Below are 15,158 nucleotides of genomic sequence, written 5' to 3' on the forward strand. Positions count from 1 at the left end.
TAAAAGATTCATAGAAATCTCTGTATGCAAGGGAAAGGCCCGAAAACCAGTATTGGATGGTTGTAATCTTTGGGCCCTCAGGCAGCACAGCATTAAAAGCAGACACAATTCTGTAGTGGACATCACTGCGTGGGCTCAGGAACACTTTTAAAAACAAATGTCTGGGAACTCAGTACATTTCAGCATTGACAAATGCAAGTTAAAATTTTACCATGAAAAGAAGAAACCATATATAAACAAGGTCCAAAAACACAGCCGTCTTCTCTGGGCCCAAGCTTATTTATGATGGGCTGAGGCAAAGTGGAAAACTGTCCTGTGGTCTGTAAATACACTAAATTGAAATTATTTTTCTGAATCAAGGACGCCCCATACTCCATGCTAAAGAGGAGAGGGAGCATCCAGGTTTGGATCAGTGCACAGTTTAAAAGCCAGCATCGATGATGGTACGGGAATACATTAGTGCACATGGCATGGGTGACTTGCACATCTGTGAAGGCACCATTAATTCTGACCAATATATACAGGTTTTGGAAAAACACATGCAGCCATCCAGGTCTTTTTCAGGGAAGGCCTTGCTTATTTCAGCAAGACAATGCCAAACCAAACTCTGCACGTGTTACAACAGCATGGCACTGTAGTAAAAGAGTCTTTGTGCAAAACTGTCCTGACTGCAGTCCTGACCTGTCACCTATTAAAAACATATGGCGCATTATGAAATGAAAAATACAACAAAGAAGACCCCGAACTGTTGAGCAGCTGAAATCCTATATCAAGCAAGAATGGTAAAACATATCACCTTCAAAGCAACAGCATTGGTGTCCTCAGTTCCCAAACGCTTACAGAGTATTTCTAAAATAAGAGGTGATGTAACACAGTGGTTAATATGCCCCTGTTCCAACTTTTCTGAAAACTTTTGCTGGAATCAAATAAAAATTGGGCATGTATATTTCCAAAGACAGTAACATTTCTCAGTTTTAACATTTTATATCTTGTATTTGTACTATTTTCAATTAAATATTGGGATAAAGGATTTACACATCATTGCATTCCTTTTATATTTGCATTTTACACAGCCTTCCAGCATTTTGGAAACAGGCTTATATATTTATCTTGCTTATGGGTAGCTGAATATTGTTGAATGAACAGTAAATATTCACTGGAGGACTCCACCCATCATCAATCCACCAGGATTGTCCAAAATATATCTCATCAACATTTATTTTAGCATATTTAATTCAATAACAATAGAAAGTACCTAAATTGACCAAATGTATAGACATATTGATACTCTCCCTCACCAACACATTGAATCATTAAAGAGATACCATTTAAAAAGGGGGTACCGGCGAAATGTGTCCCCCTGTCAATCAAAACACACAGCACCTACATTTTCCGAGTCTCTACCTTACCCACACATTAAATTTGTTTAATTCACTCTGGATATTATTATCATTAATTAAAGAGGGGGACACCATTTCTGCCAGGCACCGGCGAAATCTTTGTCCCCCTGTCAATCAAAATACAAAGCACCTACATTTCCAAATCTTTTGCAGATATTGATTCTTTACCTTACCAACACATTCAATCTCTTTAATTCATACTGGATAATATTTCCATTCATTAAAGAGAGGGACACCATTTCCGTCAGGCACTGGCAAAACCTGTGTCCCTCTGTCAATCAAAATACATAGTGCCTGGCGAAATGGTGCCCCCCTCATTAATAAATGTATTATATACTCCAGATTAAATTAAACACATTGTTGGGAAGGTAGAAAGTCAATAGCTGTGAAAGTTTAGGAAAATGTAGTTACTATGTACAGTATTTTGATTGACAGGGTGACACAGATTTTGCCGGTGCCTGGCAGAAATGGTGTACACGCTAGCGGCATACAAGTCTACATTGTCATAATGCACAATCGGAATTATAGATTAAGGTGGGCTGAGGTGAAGTGGAAAACTGTCCGGTGATCAGATTAATCAAAATGTGAAATTATTTTTGGGAATCATGGATGCCGCATCCTCCAGGCTAAAGAAGAGAGCGGCCATCTGGCTTTGTTACAAGCGCACAGTTCAAAAGCCAGCAACCGTGATGTTATGGGTGTGCATTAGTGCACATGGCATGGGTGACTTTCACTTCTGTGAAGGCACCATTACTGCTGAACATATACAGGTTTTGGAGCCACAAATGCTGCCATCCAGATTATGTCTTTTTCAGGGAAGACCTTGCTTATTTCAGCAGGACAATGGCAAACCACATTCTGTATGTATTACAAAAGCATGGGTCCATAGTAAAAGAGTCCAGGTGAAAAACTGGCCTGCCTGCAGTCCAGACCTGTCACCCACTGAAAATATTTGGCGCATTATGAAACGAAGAATAAGACAGTTGAACAACTGAAATCCTATAACAAGCAAGAATGGGAAAACACTTTACTTTCAAAACAGAAATTGGCCTCCTCAGTTCCCAAACGCTTACAGAGTGTTATTAAAGGAAGATGAGATGCAACACAGTGATAAACATACCCCTGTCCCAACCTTTTAGAAACGTGCGACAGGCATCAAATTCAAAATGAGCATATCATTTTCCAAAAACAATTTCTCAGTTTCAACATTTGATATGTTGTCTTTGTACTATTGTCTATTCAATGTAGGGAGTAAATTATTTCTTTGTCTCATTCTTTTATATCTAAAAAAACTGGCATTTTAACAGGGGTGCGTAGACTTTTTATATCCACTGTATGTCCTTTTCTTTCGAACAAACTTATATAAACTTATATATACAATTTTGTAAAATAATTTTGTTTCATAAAATAAAAAAAGGTAACTTAACAGGAATATCTAATGGGATGAGCAACTACCAAATATTAAATTCCAAAGAAAAATAACTTATACTTAACATTCCAGTAGCATATCTATTCATACATTGCCACAATTATGTGTTCTGAACTGGCGTTTGATGTATCATTACATGCGTTCTAAACGCGTGTTTGGTTGGTCATTAGATGCGTTTTGAACGCATGTTTGGTTGGTCATTACCAGTGGAGTCGTTAGCCCTGGGCGTCCGAGGCTATAGTCCCGAATCTTTTATGAATAGCCACGGATCTCAAACAGACCAAAAATAATGATAAAAAAATAGCCCCATATTTATTAAATGAGCTTGGGCCAAGAGAAGGCGGCAGCGTTTATCGATCTTGTTAATATATGGTTTCTTTGCATGGTACAGTATTTTCTTGCATTTATGAATACAGTGACAATGGTTTTTGGAAGTGTTCCTGAGCCCATGCAGTGATTTCCACTACAGAACCGTTTGTTTTTAATGCAGTACCGTCTGAAGGCCTGAAAATCACGGCTATCCAATGTTGGTTTTCGGCCTTGTCCCTCGCGTACAGAAATGTTTCCAGATTACCTGAGTCTTAATGATACTATGTACTGAAGATGATGAGAACCCCAAACTCTTTGCAATTTTACATTGAGAAATGTTATTCTTAAATTGTTGCATTATTTGCCCATGCAGTCTTTCACAGAATGGTGAATCCCTCTCCATCTTTACTTCTGAAAGATTAATTCTTTCTGGGATTCTGTTTTTATACCCAATCATGTTACTGACCTGTTGCCAATTAACCAACCTAATTAGTTGTGAAAGGTAGCAACAGTTTTTTTTAGCATTACACAACTTTTCCAGTCTTTTGTTTCCCCTGTCCCAGCTGTGTTTCTGACTTCAATTTCAAAGTGGCCATGTAATTTTCAAGGAACAATAACATTTGATATGTTGTCATTGTACTACTTTCTATTGAATGTAGGGTATAAATAATTTGCACATCATTGCATTCTATTTATATGTAAATTCTACAGTGTCCCAACTGTTTTGAAAATGGAGTTGTAACATTACACGTCTTGGTGTGCAATAATGAACATGTTGGATCATGATGAACGGGCATTAAAAACAATCAGAAAACTTTACAGTCAATGATGAGAACTTCCACTATAAGTGTTTGTGAAACACTAGATGCCAAGCAGTTAACCTAAAAATACCTGTTTTTGGGAATACTCAAAAAGCTGAATACAAATAGTGTTGTTATTTAACATATTCGTATTTAATTTCAACTGTCAAGGACGGTTTTACAGTAGTAGATGCTAACGTGTATTTTTGCATCTTGCAGTCCAGTCCCTGTAGTTTGACTAGTGACGTTTTCTGTGCTTGGTTGTATGTGACAAATCATACATTCATATAACATTTCAGAAATTACACAAAATGATATCTTCATGTGATTTAAGTGAGTTAGTAAAAAAAAAAAATTCTGATGAACCTGAAAAAAGAAAGGTTAAAGAACCCACCACATTTTTCTGTAGATTTATAGCCCATTGGATAGTGAGATGTTAACAAATAGCTGTATAGAAGGGTAGATTATTGTAAAATCCTGGAAATTCTAAATGGCCAATTTAACTGATGATCTCTGGACAAGGAAGTCACAAATGCCTAACTGTAGAGGTACATGTCATTTGGATTATGTACAATTTTGATCTGTATAATAATTACCATTTGGATCTGTAAAATAATTTCTAACCTATTATTTGTACTAAGAAATTATATAAATATTTCAGATTTCATATGTGGTATAAAAATGCAAGTTGGCAAAATAACTGTATCATTGTATTGTTATACAATGATACAGTTATTGTAGACGGTCCCTTAGCTTCAACTGCGTAGCGTTCATTGAAAGTTACATCAGATAGATTTTTGTTAACTGAACGAAATGGAGAATGCCAAAATATGTACCCTGCTCTCTACCTTCACCATATTTTGTGTGTATACACACACACCTGTCTTTAAAATATTTTTTGTTTAAGAGGTACAGCAATGACGATCAAACTCGAAATATCAAACATAAAATACACTGCCCTGGAGAACCGAACGTTGCTTTTATATGAATGTAATTTTCAACAATTATATCTGCATTTATCTGTATTTTAACATAACTAAAACCTTGTAATATTTTTTGATTCGCCTAAAGCTAATTACCGAAATGACACTGACACACTAGCTCCTTCGCAGACCCGGGAAAACAGACCAGATAGATTGAACTATCATTTCTTCTTATAATGTACAAAAAAAACATTCAAATTCAATTGGGACTGATATCCAAACTGTATATTTACATTTTGCTTCAAGGAAATGTTTGATCCTTGAACTTAATTGAAAGCCACAACAAGGTGCTGTACCTGCTTGAAGTTTGGTTGGTCATTACAGGTTTTCTAAACGCGTGTTTGGTTAGTCATTATAGGAGTTCTGAGCACACATTTTCAAAGAATGTCTTAAAACTATATAGCGCACGTTTTTGGTGAACAAGTCTGGAAAGCAACTTGCTGTGATCATCTAAGGACAATTTCCAGTAATTTGTAAGATATGAATTAATTATTATACAAATGTGAGACTTGATCTTAACACTGTTGTTATAAATGATAATATGGCATATTACTGCTTTCCAATAAATTTTGGTCTACTCCTTGTAGAGGCATGGGACCACACATTGAAAACTTTTGGGCTACAGCGTTGAAACAAATGACTAAGATGAGAATTCCCATTTCCCTTTCAACAAAAATGGCAAAGAATTGGAGAAATACTATGATTAAATACACAGAGGTATAACTCACCAGCAGAGTTTGGGAGTAACGTATTACAAGTAAAAAAACTGTAACTGTAATCCTTTACGTTACCAACTAAAATATTGTAATCGGATTACAGATGCTTTTGATTTCTTTGGGGATTATTTATTAGATTACTTCAATTGAAAAATAATAGGTGACACGTTAATAATAAATATGACATGTTGCCTGTTTGATATTTTTATTTAATGTTTTAAAAACATTGTTATTTGAACCAAAACATCAATTGCACGCCTCATTTGTTGTGTGTGTGATCATCATGCATGCAAAGGTGGGCGCACATAACCAGATTAGTGACGGATGAAGCGCTAGTTTAATTTTCTACGATAATATAGGCCTATCTACAATATTAGCCGACCCATATAAAATGTGAGTCAATGTACTATCGACACATCTTTCTCAAAAGAATGATAGGTAATAGGCCTACCTGGTGTTATATCTTTTTCAAGGTTCAAGGTTTATTTGTCAAATGCAACGAACAACACAGCCAGGACGAGTTGCACCAGAAAACTCAGACAGGAATTGTTTAGAAGATTAGGCAACTATTTGTTAGATAGCTGTAACATGGCGCTACCTTCAAGATAAAACATTATATGTATTTTATCACAATATATGAGGAGAAAATGTGTTGGAAAGCACTCTGCAAAAGGATGATGATTTGGATTTGATGCAGCCAACTGAACTCCGTCTATACAGGTAGGTCATGTGATTCTGCTTGCTTTGCATCTCAGAATATTGCATCCATTAGTTATCATTGGCTACTGACAACATTTACTTTAAGTTAAGAGTGCAGGTATGATCACTGTTGATTTCTTTCATTTGCGTTTTGAAAATCCATCGCTCGTAGCCCTAATAATCACAGGATTCGTTCGTGTAGGTAAAACGTATTTGTGTGCGAATGTTCCCAATTGCAAACGTGCATTCGCATGCCTGGAGTTTCTTCAACGTTTTGACAACTGCAGATTTAGTGTACGCGCGAAAAGCTACAAATCAATCAGTCAAATTTATTTATAAAGCCCTTTTTACATCAGCAGTTGTGACAAAGTGCTTTTACAAAACACTCGGCCTTAAATCCCAAGGAGCAAACAACAGTAGTGTTGAAGCACAGTGGCAGCTGAAATCGTCAAGTATTGTCTTGACCTGCAGCACAACCAGGAGGACTTTGGGCAGGGGCAGCAACGGGTCTTTCAAGCCTGATACTCCTCAAGTATGGGCCAAGACCTCGTGTCCTCCTAAGTTTAAACCTGGAAAATCTAGAAAATGCATTCCTTAGATCTACAATAATTTATAGTGGAGAGGAGCTACCCTACACCCTACTCCCCCAGCACAATAATATAGCAGCGTAAGACCTTGGGCAGGAAAGTCCACCCACTTTGCCAAGGATCAACCAAAGGGACACCCATCAACCGCAACCACCCTGAATGCACAAGTGCGCAACAGAGAGACAACAACAAGCCAGTGACTCCGCCCCCGAATGGCATTGGAGGGAGGGCATCCCAGTGGCGATGAGAGCCCACCTGGCAAGCCAGCAAGGGTGGACAGTAGGCCTTTCTGGTCACCTTCACGCCCCTGGGCCAGACTACACTTAATCATAGACCATGCTGTAGAGATGAGTCTTTAGTAAACACTTGAGTTTGCACTGAGTTTGCATTTCTTACCTTACTTGGCAAATCATTCCACAGTAGTGGAGCTCTATGAGAGAAGGCCCTGCCTCTGGCTGTTTGTTTAGATATTAAAGGTACAATTAAAAGATCTGCATCTTGCGATTCAAGGTTATGTGTCGTTATGTATGGCTGGATCATTTCAGCGAGGTATGTAGAAGCAAATCCATGTATTGATTTATAGGTTAACAACAAAACCTTAAAATCATCCCTAACAGGCAGCCAGTGCAAAGAGGCTAGTACTGGAGTCATGTGTTCTAGTTAGGATTCTAGCAGCCGTGTGCAGCACTAATTGAAGTTTATTTATTGATTTATTAGGGTAACTGGAAAGAAGAGCATTGCAGTAATCTAATCTAGAAGTAACAAAAGCATGGATTAGTTTTTGACAGAAAATTTCAGATTTTTGCAATGTTTCGAGATTGAGGTTTCTTACACTTTTTTGGGATACAACCATGCAGCTGTTGAGGTTCAAAGTGAGATCTGCCAACAAAGCTCTTTGGTTCTTGTGTCCTAAAACAAGCATTTCTGTTTTTCTTGAGTTTAAAAGCCAGAAGTTCTCTGTCATCCACTTCCTAATATTTGAAACGCATGCTTCCAAAGTAGCAAATTTGTGTGTCATCAGAATAACAGTGAAAATTGACATTGTGATTCCGGATGTCATCACCCAGAGGCAGCATATATAGTGAGAACAATAATGGGTCCAGAACCGAGCCTTGAGGAACACCAAAACATACATTTGATTTGTCAGAGAATATGCCATCCACACATACGAACTGATATCTTTCAGATAAATAAGATTTGAACCAGGCTAGAAAATGTCCACATAGCCCAATATGGGTTTCCAGTCTCTCTAAGAGAAGGGAGTGATCAATAGTGTCAAAAGCAGTACTTAATGGAAAGAGAGTAAAGCCAATGCGCTATCCAGAAGAAAAGTAGGTTATGTAGCAGCAAAATACTTAACCGCACAAACAAATCACAAACAAGGGAGACTATTTGGGGTCGATTTGGGGGAAATAAGTTACCTCAGAATGTTAAAACACAATAGTAGCACAAACAAAAATTATAGCAGGACAGAGCAGCACAAACAGAACAAACGATTGAGCCTATTTTGCCGAAGTTTTGCGTTGGGTGGGGGGCCAACTTCACGCAGGTAAAATATCCTAGGTAGGAATAACATTCCTGCAACATCTATTAATGCATTGTATGGGCTCGTCTAACCAATAGAAATGTATAAAAAGTTAGATCCTTATTATGCAATGTACATTTCAAAACTGAAATGCACATTCGTAAATGCAATCCTTATTGACACCAATAAGCTTCATTTAATGAAACATATGGAGTTGAAACAATATACATTTAAGTCGCCATTGTTTTGCCACAATTAAAGGCGTTCTGAACGCGCGTTTGGGTGGCCATTACAGGCGTTCTGAAAGAGTGTTTGATTGGCCATTACAGGCGTTACAGGTGTTCTCACTATAGACATTTTCAGTGACAATTTACAGAATGAGATATAAATAGGTTTTCCTACTTACAAAGCATGTTTTTTTAATCATAGGTTCACTTCAACTGTGAGAGATGGAATCTAAAACAAAATTCCAGAAAATCACAATTTTCAAAATAATTAATTTGCATTTTTTTGCATGACATAAGTATTTGATCACCTACTAACCAGTAGGAATTACGGCTCTCACAGACCTGTTAGTTTTTCTTTAAGAAGCCCTCCTGTTCTCCACTTATTACCTGTATTAACTGCACCTGTTTGAACTCGTTACCTGTATTAAAGACACCTGTCCACACACTGAATCAAACAGACTCCAACCTCTCCACAATGGCCAAGACCAGAGAGCTGTGTAAGGACATCAGGGATAAAATTGTAAACCTGCACAAGGCTGGGATGGTCTACAGGACAATAGGCAAGCAGCTTGGTGAGAAGGCAACAACTGTTGGCGCAATTATTAGAAAATGGAAGAGGTTCAAGATCACAGTCAATCTCCCTCGGTCTGGAGCTCCATCCAAGATCTCACCTCGTGGGGCATCAATGATCATGAGGAAGGTGAGGGATCAGCCCAGAACTACATGGCAGGACCTGGTCAATGACCTGAAGAGAGCTGGGACCACAGTCTCAAAGAAAACCATTAGTAACACACTTTGCCGTCATGGATTAAAATCCTGCAGCGCACCCAAGGTCCCTCTGCTCATGCCACCTCATGTCCAGGCCCGTCTGAAGTTTGCCAATGACCATCTGGATGATCCAGAGGAGGAATGGGAGAAGGTAATGTGGTCTAAACTCCACTCGCCGTGTTTGGAGGAAGAAGAAAGATGAGTACATCCACAAGAACATCATCCCAACCGTGAAGCATGGAGGTGGAAACCTCATTCTTTGGGGATGCTTTTCTGCAAAGGGGACAGGACGACTGCACCGTATTGAGGGGAGGATGGATGGGGCCATGTATGGCGAGATCTTGGCCAACAACCTCCTTCCCTCAGTAAGTGCATTGAAGATGGGTCGTGGCTGGGTCTTCCAGCATGACAACGACCCAAAATTCACAGCCAGGGCAAATAAGGAGTGGCTCCGTAAGAAGCATCTCAAGGTCCTGGAGTGGCCTAGCCAGTCTCCAGACCTGAACCCAATAGAAAATCTTTGGAGGGAGCTGAAAGTCTGTATTGCCCAGCGACAGCCCCGGAACCTGAAGGATCTGGAGAAGGTCTGTATGGAGGAGTGGGCCAAAATCCCTGCTGCAGTGTGTGCAAACCTGATCAAGAACTACAGGAAACGTATGATCTCTGTAATTGCAAACAAAGGTTTTTGTACCAAATATTAAGTTCTGCAATACAATGTGATTTTCTTGATTTTTGTTTTAGATTCCGTCACTCACAGTTGAAGAGTACCTATGATAAAAATTACAGACTTCTACATGCTTTGTAAGTGGGAAAACCTGCAAAATCGGCAGTGTATCAAATACTTGTTCTCCCCACTGTAGCAACACTGCACACACTGTGGTTCACATTATAAGATAGAAACACAATTTGCTTAGCTACGTATCAAATGAAGCTAGCTAACTAGATTTCGAGATAGAGTTTGTGTACTCACCTTGTGTACTCATATGATCTATGAAAAAAAAAGTGCAACAAAGATATCTTGTCGCTAACGGATCTGGTCAGAATATAAATGACCATGGAAAAGACTGTGCAGGATTGTGCAGAGTAAAAGCATAGAACCGCCCATCGCAGGCCAATTTCCTGGCAACACATTTGTTTTGATCGTTCACACTTACAGCCGACCTCCACTCAACGCTCTAAACCACTTTCCATCTTATGCGATCTGAGGCCGACACCGGCAAGACATATGTGCGCTATCTGGGTAGGCCTCAACCCCGCCTAACAATTTTAGTTTTCAAATGGGAACACTCTGGCCTTGTACTAAGCTGGTCTGCTTGGTCTCTAATAAACACATACTGTATCAAAGGCTAATTGGGCCCAATTTGGATATTTTCGCTTAGGGGTGTACTCACTTTTGTTGCCAGCAGTTTAGACATTAATGGCTGTGTGTTGTGTTATTTTGAGAGGACAGCAAATGTACACTGTTATACAAGCTGTACACTCACTGCTTTACATTGTAGTGAAGTGTCATTTCCCATTGTCCCATGAAAATATATAATAAAATATTTACAAAGATGTTAGGGGTGTACTCACTTTTGTGAGATACTGTATTTATACCGATCTAATGTACACGTTTCTTGACTTAAGCCACTCCTTATTATTGTTGTCCTTCAGTAGTTCTTTGCATTAATTGAACAGTTGATGATGAGATTTGTCTGTTATGTCTTTGAAGTCTGTGAAGCATTTTCTAGGCCTGCAATCTGAGGTGCAGTAAATTGCTGATTTCTGAGACTGGTACCTGTAATTATTATTTATGTTATATTTATTTCAACAAAGAACACAGACTGAGACCAAGGTCTCCTTTACAGCTGGGCCCTGCCTATACATGTTTACGCATACAGTTTAGGTACAATGATTAAAAACAAACAGAAACAAGGTAAGCGTAGTTTGGCAGGCCAGTGATTATAAGGAATGAATGTTGTTACCCTCACTGAATTCGAACCAGGGTTTCCTACATGACAGGCTGTGTGTTTAACCACTACACCACTAAGCTATATGTATGCTTTGTGTTCTACATTGTTAATCAAATTAGTCGAAACCACACAGTTCTCAAACTAGTTTTCTACATTAGCGAACATCCAAACCAACCACAGGTATAATAGAGTTGATACACTAAATGTGATCTATATCACCCCAAAAAGCATGCATGAATGCGTAGGCTTCTTCGAAAATCCACCAGAAATAGTCATAATATAACTGTAAACAGTTTTAGGCTTACTACACTGAACAAAATTATAAACATAACACTTTTGTTTTTGCCCCCATTTTTTATGAGCTGAACTCAAAGATCAAAGACTCTCTCTATGTACACAAAAGGCCTATTTCTCTCAAATATTGTTCACAAATCTGTCTAAATCTGTGTTAGTGAGCACTTCTCCTTTGCCGAGATAATCCATCCACCTCACAGGTGTGGCATATCAAGATGCTGATTAGACAGCATGATTATTGCACAGGTGTGCCACAATAGAAGGCCACTCTAAAATGTGCGGTTTCACTGTATTGGGGGGGTCCAGAGGGGTCCAGGAGGGTCTGAAAACCAGTCAGTATCTGGTGTGACCACCATTTGCCTCATTCAGTTCAACAAATCTCCTTCGCATAGAGTTGATCAGGTTGGTGATTGTGGGCTGTGGAATGTTGGTCCACTCCTCTTCAATGGCTGTGTGATGTTGCTGGATATTGGTAGGACCTGGAACACGCTGTCATATACGCCGATCCAGAGCATCCCAAAAATCCTAACGCGTACTTTGTTCTCTCCGAGGCGAGGATCAAACAGTGGTCGCCCACATCGCAGTCTACATCTCTAACCACTACGCTATTTAACAACGGGTAGTCACTCACTCACAGACAAAACCTCCACCACCTCTTCACTGACTCTCAGAACTGGTTCCCCCCAGTGTTGAATCCGCTCCTTTACTCTCTCTTCACCCATGACTGCCTGGCAACTCACGTCTCCAACACCATCTTTAAGTTTGCTGACAACACCACCATCATAGGCCTGATTTCTGACAACGACAAGTCAGCCTGTAGAGATGAAGAAAGGTCACTGACTTTGTGGTGTCAGAATAACAACCTCTAGCTCAATGTCAGCAAAATTATTATTGTTGATCACAGGAAGCAGTGGCAGGGAGACCACATCAATGGGTCTGCATTAGAGAGAGTTCACAACATCAGGTTCCTCTGGGTCAACATTAGTTATGACTTGACCTGGTCTCATCACTCTAACATCTTGGTGAAGGAGGCCAGGAAACAGGTCTTCTTCCTACACTGATTAAGGAGATTTGGCATGGATTCCAGGATACTCACCAACTCCTACAGATGCACTATCGAGAGTATCCTGACCAGCTGTGTCACCACCTGGTATGGCAGCTGCACCGCCCTCAACCGCAAATCACTTCAGGGTGCAATTTATTCACAGAGGGTGATTAAAACAGCAGAGCGCATCACAAGGTCTGACCTGGCATCCCTGCAGGATCTCTACACAGAGAGGTGTAGGAGGAGGAGCAAACGGATCATTACCGATCCCAGCCACCCATGCCATGGACTGTTTACCAAGCTGCCGTCAGGCTGAAGGTACAGGAGTATTCAGTCCAAAACAAACAGGCTATGGGACAGCTTCTTTCCACAGGCTGTAAGGCTGCTCAACTCGGGAACCCTTCTTCCCTTACATCCATAGCCCATGCACACCTGTCACTTTATATCATGCACACCAGTCACTTATATCATGCACACCTGTCACTTTATATCATGCACACCAGTCACTTATATCATACACACCTGTCACTTTTATATTGGACTATGGTTGTATAGTTGTATAGTTAGGATTATTGATGTGTGTTTTTGTATACTGTTATTACTGATTGATTGTGTTATCTTTTATTTTTTTAATTTTAATTACTGTTACTTTTTAACTTTTAACTAAACTGTAAGGAGTAGGAAAACCAAGCATTTCATTGCTGTAACTTGTTACTGCAAATGACAAATAAACCTTTTGAACTTTTGAACAAGATGATCACAGATATCAGATAGTAATTATCTGCAATAGATGAGAATGCACATCAAAGCCAGTTTCATCATCATTGCACATGAAAGACAGTTTCATCATTAGGCTTGTTGTTTTTTATGACTGCACTTGAAGAAACTTGTAATTGACTGACATGTCTCTTTGCTTATTTGAGCTGTGCAACAGCTCAGACCTAATGATGGTTTTCCGTAAACCAACCTCACCTTTTCATACACAAATGATTGGCTCGAACACATTAAGAAGGAAAGAAACTGGCACACCTGTTGATTGAAATGCAATTCAGGTGACTACTCCATGGAGTTGGTTGAGAGAATACAAAGAGTATGTCAGGCTATCATCAAGGCAAAGGATGACGACTTTGAGGAAAAATATAATTTGTTAAACACTATTTTGGTTACTGCATGATTTTATGTGTTATTTCATAGTTTTGATGTCCTTACTATGATTCCACAATGTGGAAACCTTTTTTGCATGCTTTTTGCATTTTCTTTATAGAATCCACAGGCTACCACACACTGGTGGCAGAGGAAAGATATTTAGTGTTGAACAGGAGGCTGCCATTGTAGATATGTTCATGGCAAACAATGAGATCAGACTGTGTGAAATCCAGGCAGCAGTAATTGCAGATCAGGGAGCATTTAGAAACATCAACAGTGTGAGTTTGGCCACTATTGATCGAGTCCTTAAACGAAACCATGTCAGAATGAAGCAGCTGTACAGAGTTCCATTCCAAAGATACTCTGACATCAGGCAAGAATTTATTTTAATGCCTTGTCATACCATACAGTTACATGCAACAGGAATAATTTGCTTCATGAATCAGCTTTTTTTCTTAGAGAATAATATAGATTGAAGCTGAAGGGGCAAATCACAAATTCATTTATGTGGATGAAGCCGGCTTCAACCTCTGTAAATTGATGAGACACGGGAGGAATATCATTGGGCAGAGGGCCACTGTTATAATGCCAGGTCAGAGGGGCGTCAGTATCACCATGTGTGCTGCCATCTCCAATGATGATGTCCTTTGCCACATATTAACTATCAGCCCATACTATACAGAATGCCTCATCACATTTCTTGATGCACTGAATGAAAGACTGGTTCCACCCGAAGAGAGAGGGCTGTTAAGGCCAGGCATGACTCTGTATGTCATCATTTGGGACAGTGTTGCTTTCCACCTCTCTGGCTTTGTGAATGAATGGTTTGCAGCACAGCCCTGTATGATGGTACAATTCCTCCCTGTGTACTCCCCTTTTCTGAACCCGACTGAGGAGTTCTTCTCAGCTTTGAGGTGGAAGGTGTATGATCACCAGCCATATGAGCAGATGAACATCTCCTGGAAGCAATGAATGCTGGTTGCCTGGCTGTAGATGCAGAGTACTGCCAGTGATGGAAATGCCATGCAAAGAGGTTTTTCCTTCTGTACATTGCAAGGGAAGACATCCAATGCGATGTTAATGAGAACCTGTGGCATAATTGTCAGGAACGAATTGACTAAAAGTTCTGAGTATTTCAACACTTTATGTTTTTATTTGGCTATTTCCTTTCATAAGTTTCCTTTGGTGGCTTTTTTACAGTATTCAACATTTCTGAGTTTGAAAAGTTTGGGAAAAAAAGAGAGACATGGACAAATCTGATGCAGTACAATAAAGAGT

Source organism: Esox lucius, chromosome 9, assembly GCF_011004845.1.
Source record: "Esox lucius isolate fEsoLuc1 chromosome 9, fEsoLuc1.pri, whole genome shotgun sequence".
Lineage (NCBI taxonomy): Eukaryota > Metazoa > Chordata > Actinopteri > Esociformes > Esocidae > Esox > Esox lucius.